Below are 19,904 nucleotides of genomic sequence, written 5' to 3' on the forward strand. Positions count from 1 at the left end.
CGGAAACCTCTTATATCCATTAACTTCACAAAATAGACTGCATCCTCCAAGCCTGTAACATAAGCTTAACCCGCTAAGGATTGAAAAACTCAAGTCTGAAAATCTATTACATGCAAAAAAAGAAGTTTAAGCTGACACAGAGACTCCCATAAACCCCGAGGCCGATACAGTAATGGAGTGGCAACCTCCATGCCCTTAACTTCATGGCCTATATACCAGGTGAGGCAACATCCGCTAATGAAGAGTCGGACCTAAAAAAGATTAGAAAATCAAAAGACAGGTGTGGGATATATTGATCTACAGGAACCTCAAAACTAACAGCTTTAAATGAAATGCTCAAGAAGAGTGAGCAACCTCCCTCTAAATCAGGGGAAACCTCTATATCAGGCCTGAAGCAAAAGGTCAACTCACCAATGAAAAAAAAACTCGTTTACAATGAAGTTTTAATTAACTAATTCACGAAAGAAAGAAGATAAACTGATAAAGTTAAATCACCTGGACTTTTGTTATAATGGAAGGACATACCTAAATTTAAACAAAGAAAAGGTAAATCAAAAGGATGATGGATGAGGTAAGCTTAACTGACCTTACTCGTAATATTAAAATAGTAAAAAAAAAATGATTTTGAAGAGTAAGAAAACTCCCTTAAAACAAGTGAAATCCCTATATCATGAATGATAAACTGAGGGATGCAAACCTGTAGCAAAAGCCAAATTCGATAACAAAAGAAAATAAAAGAAAAGAAGACTATACAAAAAAAAATGTGGAATTATAAACAAACTCTCACAAAGGCTCAAGAATAGTGAACAACTCCCTCCAAATCAAAGGGGACCTCTATTGTATCCTTAACTTCATCTCATATATACGACATTCTGCAAGTCTGCAGCAAAAGCTCAACTCGCTAAGGACAACACATAGACGAAGGAATAAATCCAGCAAAAAAATAAAGCAATCAAACAAACTCTTGTACACCACCTGTATTGTATGCAAAGTCCCTTAAAACTAGTAGAAGCCTCTATACCTTAAGTTCATGACATATACATTGAGAAATGTGAGCCTGTAGTAAAAAGTCCTCAATAAGTACAGGGAACACATGCTATGGAAGGATTAAAATTTAGCGCAAAAAGAATGTTTGGGTTAACAAAGAAACTCCCCAAGAGTAAGCGAAGTTCCTGAAGACCAGTGGACGAGTTTATATCCTTGAACTTCATGATAGACAAATTGAGGATTGAATTGAAAGGCATGAAAGTGTGTCGCAAAAGTTACAGGAAGGGGAAAAACAAGGAGAAAAGGGAACAACCCAAAAGTTCAAAGGCTATAAAACTTGGAAGAATATAAATTACGTTATCTGGATGCATGCCGAAACCCCAAGTCATAACAGGCACATTCCTATAGACAGCCATAAATTTTCTAAACAAACCTGAAGGATGGAGGATTGTCCACACAAATGTATGATATACCTCTGCTTGGCCGCATGTCCAAAGCCTAAATCAAATTCTATCAAAAGGAAGGTATAAAATAGATTCACTTGACTGCCGGTAACAAAATTGACGAATAAAAGAAGTACCACTCTCCAACTGGCTCAACCTGGCACAGGTTCTCCAATAATTCTTCTGCATGAATCTAACTGACGAAGGAACGTTCACGCAAACTTGTGACATGCTGAGAATCTGAGATTAGATCCAACACTACTGGGAATTAATTTACTAAAGAGGACCCATGGACGATTCTACATCCTTAAACTTCGTGAAAGACAAATTGAGAGTTGAAAGCGTGCAGCAAAAGTTTAACAATATAAGGAGTATTCATATACCAAAAGTTCAACGAGCACAACCCAAAAGTTCCAAGGCTATGTCAGTCATATCCCTAGATGCACAGACAATGGGGATATACGCATCCACTTACAGACTAGAGGCAACATCTACGGAGTAAAACCTCAATTCACTTCAGGGAAGAAAACTGACATATATAAAATTGTCAGTAAGTACATAAAATACTAAGATAAGATCAGATAAGTATGTTATTATATTCATGAAGCTTCAAAACCCTCATACGCTCACAATAGTAAGAAGCCCAATTGAGCAAATTCATGAAGAAAAAGATCGACATTCTTACAGAGGGCAATGAAGAAACCATGACTTGAGGATAAAGAGAAAGATCGGGGCAGCGGTTATCCGGAAACAACCTGATTTTTGAAGTAGAGTGGCAGTGGCCACAAAAACCATCAATTGAGCCAAACATCATGATACAACCCCACAGTGTCCTAGCTGTACTTAAGAAAGGTTACTTCCCAAAAACATCACAAGTTCACAAAGTACCACAATGCTGAATCCATAGTAAACTCAATGACAAATCACAGTAAGATTAGTTGCCCAAGCGGATTTCACCTTTGTTTAGGATCAAAGCGTAATATCCAGTCACGACCAATAACAGTAGCCTGAAGCAGAAGGAGAAAATTGAAAGACCAAGGGGTCATGACAAACCAAAATTGCAAGACGTCATGATGAAGAAAAGGTACTTTTATGTCGTAACATACCCTGATGCTCAAGTCATACCAGCATGGCAGCATCAATACACATGCCCAGCATCAGACCCTAGGTCAACTATATAGGTTGCCAAAAATGGAAGTCAACTGATAAAGGTGAGAAATAAAGAAGGGTCGACTATTTGACCTTCAAAAAGATTGCAACCGCTGGCCTTTTTATCTTCAAAGCCCATTATTTCTATGATCCCATCTTCATCTAACTATCTAAGAGAAAAGAAAACAAATCTAAAGTCTTCATAGGGTTCCGGAAAAACAGGATCATGTGGAACTAATTATCACCAAAGTTGGGAGGATTCAGAAACTATACTCTTTAATCCTTTATACTTGCCTTCACCAATGCACCTGTGATTCTGTAAAACTCCGGTAGTAGTAAGGAGAAACCTGCCACATGCTCCACCAACTATTTCACTGCTCAATGACGCATGTACATACCATCATGTCAGTCATATTCCTAAGATGCAGACTAAGAGGATCTAAATTCAATACAAAAGAAGGGCCAACAAAGGAACTCCCTTTCACCATGAGGCTTGGATGGCTGAGTGACAAGCCTAAAATATTGAGAAAGAAAAGAAAGTTGAAGCAAACCTTAAGCCAAACTCCCTATAATTCGATAACTGAGGACAGCAAACCTGAAGCAAAACCTTAATTCGATAAAGAAAGAAAATACAAGGTACAGGATTATTCAAAAAGAAAGTTTGGAAATATAACAAACTCTCACAAAGGCGGAAACCATGACCCGGAGAGTGTCAAAAGAACCTAAATGAAGTCAGAAACCAAAAGAATGTGTAAGATGGAATCTCAGAAGCCAAGTATTTTAAATGAAATTTCATTAAGAGACAAACTCCCTCCAAAACAGTGAAACCCTCTGTATCCTTGACATCAAAGACGGAATCATCCTCCTCCAAGCCTGCAGCATAAGCTTAACCCACTAAGGATTGAAAAGGTAGACTATGACAAGATAAATTCAGTGAAATAAAAGTTTAAGTTGACATAGAGACTCCCATAAACCATGAGGCCAGATGCAGTAATGGAGTGGCAGATCTATATAAAAAAGCAAGTCAAAAGGCACTTGTGAGGAATACTTATCCTATAAGAATCCCAAAAGCAAAAAATTGTAAATGAAAAGTTCATTTATGAGTGAGCAACTGCCCCAAAACCAATGGGAACCTCTTGTGAACCACGTGCATTTACACTGAGGGTTGCGAGCCTGTAGAAAAAGTTTGTAAACTCAGTAAGCAAGGGAAACACATGCACTGAGCGGATTAAAATTTAGCACAAAAAAATAGGTTTGGGTTAACAAAGAAACTCCCATAAATCCACGAAGCCTGGTGACTTGGTGATGGTGAGAGACAAACCTAAACACAAACCAGAAAATCAAAAGAATCATGTGTGCGATACAGGCCTCAAGGAATCTATGTAGGAAAGGAAATCAAGAGGCACTTGTGAGATACTTATCCAACAGAAATCTCTAAAGCAAAAAATTGTAAATGAAAAATTCATCAAGAGTGAGCAACTCCCTCCAACCCAGTCGGAACCTCTATTGTATCCTCAACTTCATCTCATATATAAGGCATTCTGCAAGTCTGCAGCAAAAGCTCAACTCACTAAGGAAGGAGAACACATTGACTAGGAATTTAAATCCAGCAAAAGAAAAATGAAGCAAACACACACTTCTGAACCACGTGCATTTACAATGAGGGTTGCGAGCCTGTAGCAAAAGTTTTTAACTCAATAAGCAAGGGAAGCAAATGCTATGAGAGAATTAAAATTTAGCGCAAAAAATAGGTTTGGGTTAACAAAAAAACTCCCAAAAACCACGAAGCCTGGTGATTTGGTGATGGTGAGAGACATACCTAAATAAAAATCAGAAAATCAAAAGAATCATGTGTGAGATAGACATCAAGGAATCTAAAAAGCTAAAAATAGGAAATAAAAGGTTTAGCAAGTGTGAGTGTGTGACAAACTCCCTTCAAAGCAGTGAAAAAACTCGACCCTTAATTTCACGTGAAAGATACAGCATGCTCCAAGCCTACAGCAAAACTCACCTCACTAAGGAACGAAAACACATTTGACTACGAAGAGTGAAATCCAGCAGATAAGAAAACAAAAGGTTAAGGTCAACAAAGACTCCTGTAACCACGAAGCCTGATGTTGTAACGGGGTGACATACCTACATAAAACCAAGTAATCAAAAGAATAGTAGGTAGGACGCACTTAACCCTCACTCGTAAGCCTAAAGGCTGCACACTGTAATGGAATGACAGACCACAAACCTAAACAAAGATCAGAAAACCAAAAGAATCGCTTATGGGATAAACTAACCTCCAGCAAAAGCTCAACTTGATAACGAAAGAGAAAACATAGCAGACTAAGGATTTAAGTGCAGAGTACCAAAATAGTTGTTTTGGTCAACATAAAAACCTGTGCAAACCACGAGGCCTGGTGATGTAATCGGGTGACAAACCTAAATAAAAATCCGGAAATAAAACTAATACATGAGGGAAACACGCACCTCAAGGAATCTAAGGTATAATAATAATAGTAACTAAAAGAATCTAAGAACGAGCAAGCTCCCTCCAAAAACCCATGGCAAGCACCATGCCCTTAACTTCACGGCCTATAGACTCGTGTGGTCACATTATCACATCCAGTACTGAAATGACAGACCTAAACAGGACAAGAAAACCAAAAGACATGTGTCGGATATATTAATCTACAGGAATCTCAAAAACCAAAGGTTTTCAAAATGAAATGTTTCATGAGTGAGCAAACTCCCTTAATACCATTGAAAGATAAAACTGAGGGCAGCAAACCTGAAGCAAAACCTTAATTCGATAAAGAAAGAAAATACAAGGTACAGGATTTTTCAAAAAGAAAGTTTGGAAATATAACAAACTCTCACAAAGGCGGGGAAACCATGACCCGGAGAGTGTCAAAAAGAACCTAAACGAAGTCAGAAACCAAAAGAATTATGTGTAAGATGGAATCTCAAAAGCCAAGTATTTTAAATAAAATTTCATTAAGAGACAAACTCCCTCCAAACCAGTGAAACCCTCTGTATCCTTAACTTGACATCAAATAGACAGAATCATCCTCCTCCAAGCCTGCAGCATAAGCTTAACCCACTAAGGATTGAAGAGGTAGACTATGACAAGATAAATTCAGTGAAATGAAAGTTTAAGTTGACGTAGAGACTCCCATAAACCAGGAGGCCAAATGCAGTAATGGAGTGGCAGAACTATATAAAAAAGGAAGTTAAAGGCATTTGTGAGGATACTTATCCTACAAGAATCTCAAAAGCAAAAAATTGTAAATGAAAAGTTTATTCAAGAGTGAGCAACTGCCCCAAAACTGAGGGTTGCGAGCCTGTAGAAAAAGTTTTTAAACTCAGTAAGCAAGGGAAACACATGCTCTGAGCGGATTAAAATTTAGCACAAAAAAATAGGTTTGGGTTAACAAAGAAACTCCATAAACCGCGAAACCTGGTGACTTGGTGATGGTGATGGTGAGAGACAAACCTAAATAAAAATCAGAAAATCAAAAGAATATGTGTGAGAAACAGACCTCAAGGAATCTCAAAAGCTAAAAATAGGAAATAAAAGGTTTAGCAAGTGAGACAAACTCCCTTCAAAGCACTGAAAAAACTCTTTGCCATTAATTTCACGTGAAAAGATACAGCACGCTCCAAGCCTACAGCAAACGCTCACCTCACTAAGAAACGAAAACACATTTGACTACAAAGAGTGAAATCCAACAGATAGGAAAAAAATGTTAAGGTCAAAGACTCCTGTAACCACGAAGCCTGATGTTGCAACGGAGTGACATACCTACATAAAATCAAGTAATCAAAAGAATAGTGGGTAGGATGCACTTATCCCTCACTCGTAAGCCTAAAGGTAAGCAATTCGCATTAAAACCAATGGACGATTTTATATCTTTTAACTTTGTGAAAGACAAATTGAGAGTTGAATGCATGCAGCAAAAGCTTGGGACAATACAAGGAGTCTTCATATCCCTAAAGTTCGTAGAGCACAATCCAAAAGTTCCCAAGGCTATGTCAGTCAAGTCCCTAAGACACGCAGACAATGAAGATTTAAATACAATACAGAAAAAGGGAAGTTTAACTTGACATAGAGACTCCCATAAACCGTGCGGCCAGATACAGTAAGGGAGTGGCAGACCTATATAAAAAGGAAGTCAAAAGGCAGTTGTGAGATTCATATCCTACAGAAATCTCAAAAGCAAAAAACTGTAAATGAAAAGTTTATTAAGAGTGAGCAACTCCTTCCAAACCAACAAGAACCTCTATTATATTCTTAACTTCATCTCATAGTCATATGCAAGTCAGTTCGCAAGTCCGCAGCAAAACCTCAACTCGCTAACGAAGAAAACAAGGACATTTAAATCCAGCAACAAAAATCAGGCAAGCAAACAGACTCTTGTACACCACCTGTATTGAAATGGAGTGGCATACATAAATAAATAGAGGAGATCAAAATTATGGGAATACACAGACCTTGGTCTTAAGCTTAAGATAGTAAATAAAATGCTATTTCAGAGTAAGCAAACTCCCTTAAAACCAGTAGTAGCTGCTATATCCTTAACTTCAATTGAGCCAAAAATCTTGATACAACCCCAAAGAGTCCTAGCTGTCCTTGAAGATACATAATACTCCGTTCGTCCTAATCATTTGTTGACCTTTTATATTCTATGTGATAATCAAGATAAACAAGTGATTGGGACGGAGGGAGTACATAATAAACTAGAAAAACAAGTGATTGGGATAGATTTACAGATGAGAAGAACCAGCTTGTTTGATCTTATAACAGGTACACCGCGTCCAAAAAACAGGCTTACAGGGATGCTGCAGCTTCACCACCGTGTCTTAAACAGGCTTACAGAAACACAAACACAACACACATTCAAAGCAGCCATGTTAATTAATTAATTAATCTGATTACTATAACCTAAGTAAAGAATATTACCCACCAAAACACAACGGGCGCATAGACATGTCGTTGAGCAACCTAAAAAAGACGTAAATTCCAGAACTATCTAATTAGGCGCAAGATCAAAATGATGGGATACACAGACCTTAAGCTAAAGATAGTAAATAAAATGCTACTTCAGAGTAAGCAAACGCCCTTAAAACCAGTAGTAGCTGCTATATCCTTAACTTCATGACACATACATTGAGGGTATTTATAGTATGTTGTATGGTTGCCTTCCTATGACTGTATGAGACACTCAGCGAGAGAGATTAGAGACAGCGGCTATCTAGAAACAACCTGATAAGCATTGGCCACGGAAGTCAGCCACCACCATCAATTGAGCCAAAAATCATGATACAACCCCACAGAGTCCTAGCTGTCCTTGACGATACATAATACTCCGTTCGTGATTGGGACGGAGGGAGTACATAATAAACTAGAAAAACAAGTGATTTGGATAGATTTACAGATGAGAAGAACCAGCTTGTTTGATCTTATAGCAGGGATGCTGCAGCTTCATCACCGCGTCTAAAACAGGCTTATAGGGATGCTGCAGCTTCACCACCGCGTCTTAAAGGCTTATGGAAACACAAACACAACACACATTCAAATCTTGAACAGCTTACGGAAACACAAACACAACACACATTCAAAACAACCAAAGTAAAGAACATTACCCACTAAAACACAACGAGTGCATCCATATTAATTAATCTGAAATATAAAATCCAAAACTTGACATGTCGTTGTTCAACCTAGAGAAGGCGTAAATTCCAGAACTATCTAATTATTCGCATGATCCAGAATATCTGAAACCCTAAAAAAATCAAGTACATCAAATATAAGTGGGTACTTATCACCAAATTAACGTATTTCAGGAACTAGAAACTTAATGGGTTAAACCTTCTCCAAATAATGTGAAACCCTAAAAAAGTATTAGTAAATTAAATCCAAACGAGAGTAAATTATCACCGAATTAAGGAATTTTCAGGATCCAGAATCATGTTTAAACCTTCTCCCACGAATCTGAAATACAACTGATCATCACTGCCAAAATCATCATCAAATCCTCTTCCACAAATTAATACCAAATCAACAACCAAAATTAGAGCCGTTAAATCCTCGAAATCATATGACGAAAGAAATTCCTTAAAAACCTAGCAGATGAATTCAATCAACGACGAAAAGTCAAATTAAATCAAATTGAATACCAAATCAATCACCAAAATTAGACCGCACGCCGTTAAATCCTTGAAATCGTCTCAGGAAAGAAATTCTTTAAAATCTAGCAGGATGAAATCAATCAATCAATCAATCAATCAATCAATCAATCAACGGAAGCACAATCACGGAAAATCAATTCTATATCATCAAATTAATTCATCAATCTTCCAATAACATAACCTAGAAAACAAGGATCTAAACTAGCTGGATAATAACATCATCAACGCAAATTAATAGGAAGAAGAAGAAACAAGGAAAGACGAGGAAGTTAGGGAGAGGAGAAAGAGAGCGGGGAAGATTGGAAGATGAAATTATGAGAACCACAAAAGAGCTATATATAGGGGGAAATAAGGCGGTTGGCAACTTGGGCCACCTGGCATTGCGGATTTTCCACGCGTTTTTTTTAGTCCGTTACTTGACTTTTTCTTTTTTTATTTTTTTTCCTTTATCCCGCCAACGACATTTTTTTTTTCCGGTGTTACAACAGCTAGTGTAATTGTAAATTACTAAAACTTGGGAAATATGGATTTAAAAAAAAAAAAAAAAAAAAAAAAAAAAAAAAAAAAAAAACTTGGGAAATATGGTCTTTTGATAAGTTATTGACATAACAGTCTTTTGTACCTTTTTATTTGTATTTCGTGACCCTTTCAATGTTGATCGTGACATAGTAATTCCGTACCTATTTATATGAAAAATATACCCATTTTATTTTAATTGTTTTATACCTATTTTATTACCTTTAGTACCACTTTACCTTAAAATTGTAATATAATCTCTCAATAAGCTAGCATCATATGCATAAGAGACCACAATGCTCGATCCATACTAGACTGCTTAATTTACCACCCAGAAACCCTATTTCATGTAAATAGACCTCCAATATGTGTCCAGCTTGAATTCCAGACCACATACATAAATTTTAGAAGCCAGAAACCCTATTTACATTAGTTGCCAAAGAATGAGTGCATCTTCATCTAAGATCGAAGGCATAAAATCCAGTACAGAGAGAAAAACTACTAACAGAAGGGATCGTGACAAAACCAGAAAAGCAAAACTACATATTGAAGAAAAGTTACTCTCCGAAGTCATCACAAGTCTGCAAAGTACCACAATGCTGAATCCATAGTAAACTCCATGACGTGCCTCGCACCAGGCTGAATCTACACGATCCTCTATCCTCCTCGACCAGAATAGCAACTAAACGAGTTGTCGTTAAATCCTTCCATTAAGAACCAAACACGCACCAAACCTTCGAATCCACAATAAGATTACCTAAGCTGATTTCAACTTTGTCTAGGATCAAAAGAGCAACATCCAGTCACAACAGAACCAGAATTGCAAGACGTCATGATGAATAAAAAAGCTTTTTTATGTCAAATAACTGCATACCCAAATGCTCAATTCATACCAGCCTCAATACACATGCCCAGCATCAGACTCGGTCCGTATGATCCTCCGTGACAAGACAAGAAGGAGAGCTACCCAAAAAAAAAGGAATTTTTTAACTTCTACTTCACAGCGACTTGATATCAAAAGTTTCACTTGTATAGGTTGCCAAAAATGAAAGTCATCTAATAAAGGCGACGAGTAAAGAAATGCCAACTAGACAAACCTTCAAAAAAATTAACACCACCTCACATTTTTATCTTCGAAGCCCATTAATCACATTTCTATGATCCAATCTTCGCCCAAAAGAGCAGACAAAAAATCTGAAGCCTTCATAAGGTACCGGAAAAACAGGACCATGTGGAACTAATTACCACCGAAATTATGTGGTTTCGCCAATGCCCCTGTGAATATAACGAAACTGCCTCCAACAAAAGTTGTACAAGACAAATGTTAGTGGCTCTGTTGCCTCCTGCCATACGCTTCACCACCGACTTCACTGCTCAGTCATATCCCTAAGACGAAGACTATGAGGATATAATACAATACAAAAAAGGATCAACAAAGTAACTCCCTTAACCGAGAGGCCTGGATGCCATAGTGGAATGACCAGCCTAAAAAAATTGAGAATAACGAAGGAATCACAAGGGTGAATGCATTGAGATCATAAGCCAAAAATAGTAGTGAAATGTTCTTTAAGAGTGAGTGAACTCCCTCTAAACCCCTGGAAACCACTTTACTTTAGCTCTAGGGATCTCAAAGCCAATAGTCTAAGAGTTAGTAGACTCTCTAAGCCAGTGTAGACTTCGACATCTTCGACCTTCATGTCAAATTCGACCTTCATGTCAAATATACAGCAAGCTCCAAACCTTGAGCAAAAGCTTAACTTGATAAGGAAAGATAACACATACTTCATAGACTATAAGGATTTAACCAGAGCATAAAAAAGTAGTAGCATTGGTCAACAAAGAAACCTGAGTGAACCACGAAGCCTCGTGATGTAATCGGGTGACAAACCTAAAAAAAATCAGGATATAAAAGAACTACGTGAGGCCGTGAGGGGAACACCCACCTTAGGAAATCTCAAAAGCAAGTTTGGAATTATAACAAAGAAAGTTTGGAATTATAACAAACTCGTGAGGCAGAAACCACTAGACCCTGAAAGTGTCAAAACCTAAACGAAGTCGGAAATCAAAAGAATTGTGTCAGATGGAGTCTCAGAAGCTAAAATTGTAAATGAAACTTCATATCAAATAGACAGCAATCACCAAGCCTGCAGCATAAGCTTAACCCTCTTAAGGATTCAAACACGTAGACTATGACAAGATAAATTCAATGCAGTGAAAAATGGAAGTTTAAGTTAAACCATGAGGCCAGATACAGTAATGGAGAAATGACACACATACATTGAGGGTTGCGAGCCTGTAGCAAAATTTTAACTCAATAAGCAAAGGAAACACATGGTATGAGAGGAAAAATTTAGCGTAAAAAAAGATTTGGGTTAAAAACAAACTCCCATAAACCACGAAGCTTGGTGAGTGGTGAGAGGCAATCCTATATAAAATCAGAAAATTGAAAGAATCATGTGTGAGATACAGACCTCGAGGAATCACAAAAGATAAAAAAAAAAATGTTCAATAAGAGTGACAAACTCCCTTCAAAGTAGTGATGAAACTCTATATCCTTAACTTCACGTCAACGTCAAATATACCGCATGCTCCAAGCCTACAGCGAAAGCTCACCTTACTAAGGAACGAAAACACAATTGACTACGAGTAGTGTCCAGCAGAAAAAGGGAAAAAAATGTGTAGGTCAACAAACAAACTCCTGTAAATAACGAAGCCTGATGATGTAATGGAGTGACATACCTACATAACAACTAATCAAAAGAATAATGAGTAGGATGCACTTATCCCTCACTTGTAAGCTAAAAAGTGTGTACAAAATATTCCCCAAGAGTCTATATCCTTAAAATTTAAGAAAGACAAATTGAGGGTTGATAGTGCGTAGCAAAAGCTTAACAAGATAAGGGGAAAAGAGCGGAAGGGCGCAATAAAATCTATGGACCTCAAAGTTGAAAGAGAAGAAACAATCTATACTTTATCTGGATACATGCCGAAACCTCAAGTCATAACAGGTACATTCCTCCAGACAGCCTGAAGGAAAGAGAATCATCCACACAAATGAATTGACATGCCTCTAACTGGCCGCATGTCTAAAGCCTAAATCAAATTCTATCAAAAGGAAGATATAAAATACATTCTCTTGACTGCTGTAACAAGATTGAAGAGTAAAGGCAGTACCACTCTGCAATGATTCTTCTGCTTGAATCTAATAAGCTAAGGATGCTTTCATTTTCCTGGAGCTTCAAAACTCTAATACACCACAATAGTAAGAAGGCGAACTATGGAAGAATCTAGAGAAACTAAAGACATCAATAAGCAAATTCACGGCCCTTAAGGAACGAATAAATCATCATAAGACCATATACCTAAGCAGAATATCCAGCCATGACCACATCAATAATTCACGGCATCCTCCAAGCCTGTAACATAAGCTTAAGCAGCCAAGGATTGAAAAACTCAGTCTACGAAAATCTAATACGTGCGAAAAAAATAAGTTTAAGCTCACATAGAGAAATCCCATAAACCCCGAGACCGATACACTAATGGAGTGGCAACCTCCATGCCCTTAACTTCATGGCCTATAAACCGGGTGAGGTAACATTCGCTAATGAAGTGACAGACCTAAAAAAGATTAGAAAATCAAAAGACAAGTTTACAATGAAATGCTCAAGAAGAGTGAGCAACCTCCCTCTAAATCAGGGAAAACCTCTATATCAGGCCTGCAGCAAAAGGTCATCTCACCAATGAAAAAAACTCGTTTACAATGAAGTTTTAATTAACTAATTCAACGAAAGAAAGAAGATAAACTGATAAAGTCAACAAACAAACTCTGAGTAAATCACCTGGACTTTTGTTATAATGGAAGGACATACCTAAATTTAAACAAAGAAAAGGTAAATCAAAAGGATGATGGATGAGGTAAGCATAACTGACCTTACTCATAATATTAAAATAGTAAAAAAAAAAATGATTTTGAAGAGTAAGAAAACTCCCTTAAAACAAGTGAGATCCCTATATCATGAAAGATAAACTGGGGGATGCAAACCTGTAGCAAAAGCCAAATTCGATAACAAAAGAAAATAAAAGCGAAGAAGACTATACAAAAAAAAAGTGTGGAATTATAAACAAACTCTCACAAAGGCGGAAACCACGAGACCCGGAGAGTGTCAAAACCTAAATTAAGTCGGAAAACAAAAGAATCAAATTTAAGAATGGAATCCGAGAACCTAAAAATTGTAAATGAAATTTTATTAAAGAAATAAGGCACTCAAAAGCAAAAATTGTAAATGAAAAGTTTATTAAGAGTGAACAACTCCCTCCAAATCAAAGGGGATCTCTATTGTATACTTAACTTAATTTCATATATACGACATTCTGCAAGTCTGCAGCAAAAGCTCAACTCGCTAAGGACAACACATAGACGAAGGAATAAATCCAGCAAAAAAATAAAGCAATCAAACAAACTCTTGTACACCACCTGTATTGTATGCAAAGTCCCTTAAAACTAGTAGAAGCCTCTATACCTTAAGTTCATGACATATACATTGAGAAATGCGAGCCTGTAGTAAAAAGTCCTCAATAAGTACAGGGAACACATGCTATGGAAGGATTGAAATTTAGCAAATTTAGCGCAAAAAGAAGGTTTGGGTTAACAAAGAAACTCCCCAAGAGTAAGCGAAGTTCCTGAAGACCAGTGGACGAGTTTATATCCTTGAACTTCATGAAAGACAAATTCAGGATTGAATTGAAAGGCATGAAAGTGTGTCGCAAAAGTTACAGGAAGGGGAAAAACATGGAGAAAAAGGGAACAACACAAAAGTTCAAAGGCTATAAAACTTGGAAGAATAAAAATTACGTTATCTAACAAGCACATTCCTCTAGATAGCCATAAATTTTTCAGCACAAACCTGAAGGAAAGAGGATCATCCACACAAATGAATTGACATACCTCTAACTGGCCGCATGTCTAAAGCCTAAATCAAATTCTATCAGAAGGTAAAATACATTCTCTTGAATGCCGTAACTGAAGAGTAAATGCAGTACCACTCTGAAATGATTATTCTGCTTGAATCCAATTAAGCTAAGGCTGCTTTCATTTTCCTGGAGCTTCAAAACTCTAATACACCACGATAGTAAGAAGGCGAACTATGGAACAATCCGGACTTCCGGAGAAACCAAAGACATCAATAAGCAAGAATTCACGACCCTTACGGAACGAATACCATATAAATCATCATAAGACTATATACCTAAGCACAATGTCATCTTTGTCTAGTATCAATACCATAACATCCAGCCATGACCACTGCTGTCTACAGTAACGTGACAGCAACTAAATGATCGGCGTGATTTAAAATAAAAACCAACATAGCATACCACTGAATCGACGCCCTTCTCCAAAGCCACTTGATGATCAAAAATCAAACCACTAGACCCGGAGAGAGTCAAAACCTAAATGAAGTCAGAAGCCAAAAGAATTATGTGTAAGACGGGTCTCAGAAGCCAAAAATTGTAAATGAAATTTCAGTAAGAGTGAACCAACTCCCTCCAAACCAATGGAAACCTCTATATCCTTTAACTTCACATAATAGGCGGCATCCTTCAAGCCTGTAACATAAGCTTAACCCGCTAAGGATTGAAAACCTGAGTCTATGAAAATGTAATAAAAAAAAATAAAAAAAGTTTAAGCTGACATAGAGACTCCCATAAAGGCCGATACAGTAATGGAGTGGCAACCTCCATGCGCTTAACTTCATGGCCTATAAACCAGGTGACGTAACATCCACTAATGAAGTGACAGACCTAAAAAAGATTAGAAAATCAAAAGACAAGCGTGGGATATATTAATCTACAGGACTCTCAAAACTAACAGCTTTCAATGAAATGTTCAAGAAGAGTGAGCAACCTCCCTATAAACCAATGGAAACCTCTATATCAGGCCTGGGAAAAGGCCTGCAGCAAAAGGTCAACTCACCAATGAAAGAGAACTCGTTTACAATGAAATTTTAATTAACTAATTCAACAAAAGAAAGAAGATAAAGTCAACAAACAAACTCTTGTAAATCACGTGGACTTGTGTTATAATGGGGAAGGACATACCTAAATTTAAACAAAAAAAGGTAGGTAAATCAAAAGGATGGTGGATGATATGAGCTTAACTGACCTTACTCGTCAGATTAAACTAGTAAAAAAGATATTGATTTTAAAGAGTAAGAAAACTCCCTTAAAACAAGTGAGATCCCTAAATCATGAAAGTTAAACTGGGGGATACAAACCTGCAGCAAAAGCTAAATTCGATGACAAAAGAAAATAAAAGCAAACAAGACTGTTCAAAAAAAAAGTGTAGAAATATAAACAAACTCTCACAAAGGAGGAAACCACGAGACCCGGAGAGTGTCAAAACCTAAATTAAGTCAGAAACCAAAAGAATCAAATGTAAGAATGGAACCCCAGAAGCTAAAGATTGTAAATGAAATTTTATTAAGGAAATACAGCTGCCAAAAAAAAAAGCAAAAAATTGTAAATGAAAAATTCATTAAGAGTGAATAACTCCCTCCAAACCAATGGGAATCTCTATTGTATCCTTAAGGAGAACACCAAGAGGCTGCACAATGTAATGGAATGACAGACCACAGACCTAAATAAAGATCAGAAAACCAAAAGAATCACTTGTGGGATAAATTAACCTCCAGCAAAAGCTCAACTTGATAACGAAAGAGAAAACATAGCAGACTATAATGATTTAAGTGCAGAGTACCAAAATAGTTGTTTTGGTCAACATAAAAACCTGTGCAAACCACGAGGCCTGGTGATGTAATCGGGTGACAAACCTAAATAAAAATCAGGAAATAAAACTAATACATGAGGGAAACACCCACCTCAAGGAATCTCAGCTATAATAGTAACTAAAAGAATATAAGAATGAGCAAGCTCCCTCCAAAAACCCGTGGCAAGCACCATGCCCTTAACTTCACGGCCTATAGATCGAGTGGTCACATACTCACATCCAGTATTGGAGTGACAGACCTAAACAGGACAAGAAAACCAAAAGACATATGTCGGATATATTAATCTACAGGAATCTCAAAAACTAACAGCTTTTGAATGAAATGTTTCAAGAGTGAGCAAACTCCCTTAAAACCAGTGAGATCCCTATATGGTGAAAGATAAACTGAGGGCAGCAAACCTGAAGCAAAACCTTAATTCAATAAAGAAAGAAAATACAAGGTACAGGATTATTCAAAAAGAAAGTTTGGAAATATAACAAACTCTCACAAACGCGGAAACCATGACCCGGAGTGTCAAAAGAACCTAAAGGAAGTAAGAAACCAAAAGAATTATGTGTAAGATGGAATCTCAGAAGCCAAGCATTTTAAATGAAATTTCATTAAGAGACAAACTCCCTCCAAACCAGTGAAACCCTCTGTATCCTTCACTTGACATCAAATAGACAGAATCATCCTCCTCCCAGCCTGCAGCATAAGCTTAACCCACTAAGGATTGAAAAGGTAGACTATGACAAGATAAATTCAGTGAAATGAAAGTTTAAGTCGACATAGAGACTCCCATAAACCATGAGGCCAGATGCAGTAATGGAGTGGCAGATCTATATAAAAAAAGGAAGTCAAAAGGCACTTGTGAGTACGAAAAGTTCATTTAAGAGTGAGCAACTGCCCCAAAACCGATGGAAACCTCTTGTGAACCACGTGCATTTACACTGAGGGTTGTGAGCCTGTAGAAAAAGTTTTTAAACTCAGTAAGCAAGGGAAACACATGCTCTGAGCGGATTAAAATTTAGCACAAAAAAATAGGTTTGGGTTAACAAAGAAACTCCCATAAACCACGAAGCCTGGTGACTTGGTGATGGTGAGAGACAAACCTAAATAAAAATCAGAAAATCAAAAGAATCATGTGTGAGATACAGACCTCAAGGAATCTCAAAAGCTAAAAATAGGAAATAAAAGGTTTAGCAAGTGTGACAAACTCCCTTCAAAGCAGTGAAAAAACTCGATATCCATAATTTCACGTGAAAAGATACAGCATGCTCCAAGCCTACAGCAAACGCTCACCTCAGTAAGAAACGGAAACACATTTGACTACGAAGAGTGAAATCCAGCAGATAGGAAAAAAATGTTAAGTTCCAAGGCTATGTCAGTCATCCTAGAGGAATCTCAAAAGCAAAAAACTGTAAATGAAAAGTTTATTAAGAGTGAAGCAACTCCCTCCAAACCAACAAAAACCTCTACTATATCCCTAACTTTATTTTAAATGTAAAGCCTTCAGCAAGCCTACAGCAAAACCTCAACACACCAAGGAACGAACACACACTTGCCAACGAGGAATGGTTTCTCTCTGTCGAAAGTCAGTTTAAACACTTAGTCAAGGCGATTGGAGTCACATGGAGCTTGAAGAAAGACTCTTTCTGGGGAAGCAGTAGAAGGAGCAGCAAGCAAGTTAAACTAGTACTAACGTGAGATGGGGCATTAGTCAGTGATTCATGGCTTAAATAGATTAGAAAAGCAGGGGGCACTTGGGCACTAACTCCTTTCTTCTTCTTCTTCTTCTTGATGAGCGAGTGCAAGAAATGGGGCATCCAGCAGAAAAAAAATGCTTAGGTCAAACATACTCTTGTAAACCACAAAACCTTGAAGCCTGACTTGTAATCTTATTTCAAGTTAAGGGAAAAACTTTAAAGAAATGGGCACAAGTGAAAAGTACAAAGGCTATGCAGTCAGAAACAAACAAGGCTCGGAAGAATAGAACATGAACCTTGAAAGGTTAGGAGATAGGAAACGATCCATTCATATATCCATGATGTTATATGAATGCAAGCCGAATCCCAAAGTCAGAACAGGTACATTCTGCTAGACAGCCATGACTCTTATGTACAAAACCGATCCACACAAACGTATGACATAGCTCTGATTTCATGGCTAAAGCGTAAATCATATCATCAAAACAAATTCTATCAAAAGGAAGATATAAAATAGATTCTCTTGACTACCGTAACAGGATTGAAAAGTAAAAGCAAAGTACCGCTGTCCAACAGGTTCTACAATGCTGCTACTGTTCACACAAAACTTGTGACAGTGAGATTAGATCCTCCTTAAGAGACAAGGAGCAGGCATTGTACAGAAGGTCTATCCCAGCCCTTGTACCACAAATCTAGCTGCGGAGTAAAACCTCAACTCACTTCAGGCAAGAAAACAGATACGATCAAGTTTGCAGCAACTTGATCGAACTGAAAGGAAAAGGTGGACATTCTTAGAGAGAACAATGAAAAAACCCAAACGAAAGGAATACAACCTAAGAGTAAAAAGAACAAATCGGGCAACAACGGTGGTTATAGTATGTTGTATGGTTGCCTTCCTATGACTGTATGAGACACTCGGCGGATGAAGAGAAAGATTAGAGACAACGGCTATCAAGAAACAACCTGGTACGTGTTGGCCAGGGAAGTCAGCCACCACCATCAATTGAGCCAAAAATCTTGATACAACCCCACCGAGTCCTAGCTGTCCTTGAAGATACATAATACTCCGTTCGTCCTAATCATTTGTTGACCTTGTATATTCTATGTGAAAATCAAGATAAACAAGTGATTGGGACGGAAGGAGTACATAATAAACTAGAAAAACAAGTGATTGGGATAGATTTACAGATGAGAAGAACCAGCTTGTTTGATCTGATGCAGCTGCAGCCATTATAACAGGGATGCTACAGCTTCACCACCCATCTAAAGCAGGAAACAGGCTTACAGGGATGCTGCAGCTTCACCAACGCGTCTAAAACAGGCTTACAGAAACACAAACACAACACACATTCAAAGCAGCCATGTTAATTAATTAATTAATCTGATTACTATAACCTAAGTAAAGAATATTACCCACCAAAACTATCTAATTAGGCGCCTGATCCAGAATATCTGAAACCCCTAAAAAAAATAAAGTAAATCAAATATAAGTGGGTACTTATCACCAAATTAACGTATTTTGAGGAGCTAGAAACTTAGTTAAACCTTCTCCAAATAATGTGAAACCCTAATAAAGTTTTAGTAAATTAAATCCAAACGAGAGTAAATTAAATTCAAAAAGAAAGTTTGGAAATATAACAAACTCTCACAAAGGCGGAAACCATGACCCGGAGAGTGTCAAAAGAACCTAAATGAAGTCAGAAGCCAAAAGAATTATGTGTAAGATGGAATCTCAGAAGCTAAGTATTTTAAATGAAATTTCATTAAGAGACAAACTCCCTCCAAACCAGTGAAACCCTCTGTATCCTTAACTTGACATCAAATAGACTATGACAAGATAAATTCAGTGAAATGAAAGTTTAAGTTGACATAGAGACTCCCATAAACCATGAGGCCAGATGCAGTAATGGAGTGGCAGATCTATATAAAAAAGGAAGTCAAAAGGCACTTGTGAGGATACTTATCCGACAAGAATCTCAAAAGCAAAAAAATGTAAATGAAAAGTCCATTTAAGAGTGAGGAACTGCCCCAAAACCAATGGGAACCTCTTGTGAACCACGTGCATTTACACTGAGTGTTGCGAGCCTGTAGAAAAAGTTTTTAAACTCAGTAAGCAAGGTAAACACATGCTCTGAGCGGATTAAAATTTTGAACAAAAA

General features: G+C 37.4%; 1 long non-coding RNA gene across 2 annotated transcripts in view; it reads right to left on the reverse strand.

The window, feature by feature from the left end:
• LOC141594778 (uncharacterized) overlaps positions 1-19,904 on the reverse strand; it is a 146,889-nt gene that overhangs the window by 19,838 nt on the left and 107,147 nt on the right. The window contains exons 6-7 of one of the 2 annotated variants that reach the window (XR_012522234.1): positions 10,373-13,831; positions 9,599-10,238 (exon numbers count right to left, since the gene is read on the reverse strand). This is a non-coding gene — a long non-coding RNA (uncharacterized LOC141594778). Of the gene's footprint in view, positions 1-9,598; positions 10,239-10,372; positions 13,832-19,904 lie in introns of those variants that run through there. The other variant, XR_012522233.1, reaches the window with a different exon arrangement.

The sequence above is a fragment of the Silene latifolia genome, chromosome 1, assembly GCF_048544455.1.
Source record: "Silene latifolia isolate original U9 population chromosome 1, ASM4854445v1, whole genome shotgun sequence".
In the NCBI taxonomy this organism is placed as follows: domain Eukaryota; kingdom Viridiplantae; phylum Streptophyta; class Magnoliopsida; order Caryophyllales; family Caryophyllaceae; genus Silene; species Silene latifolia.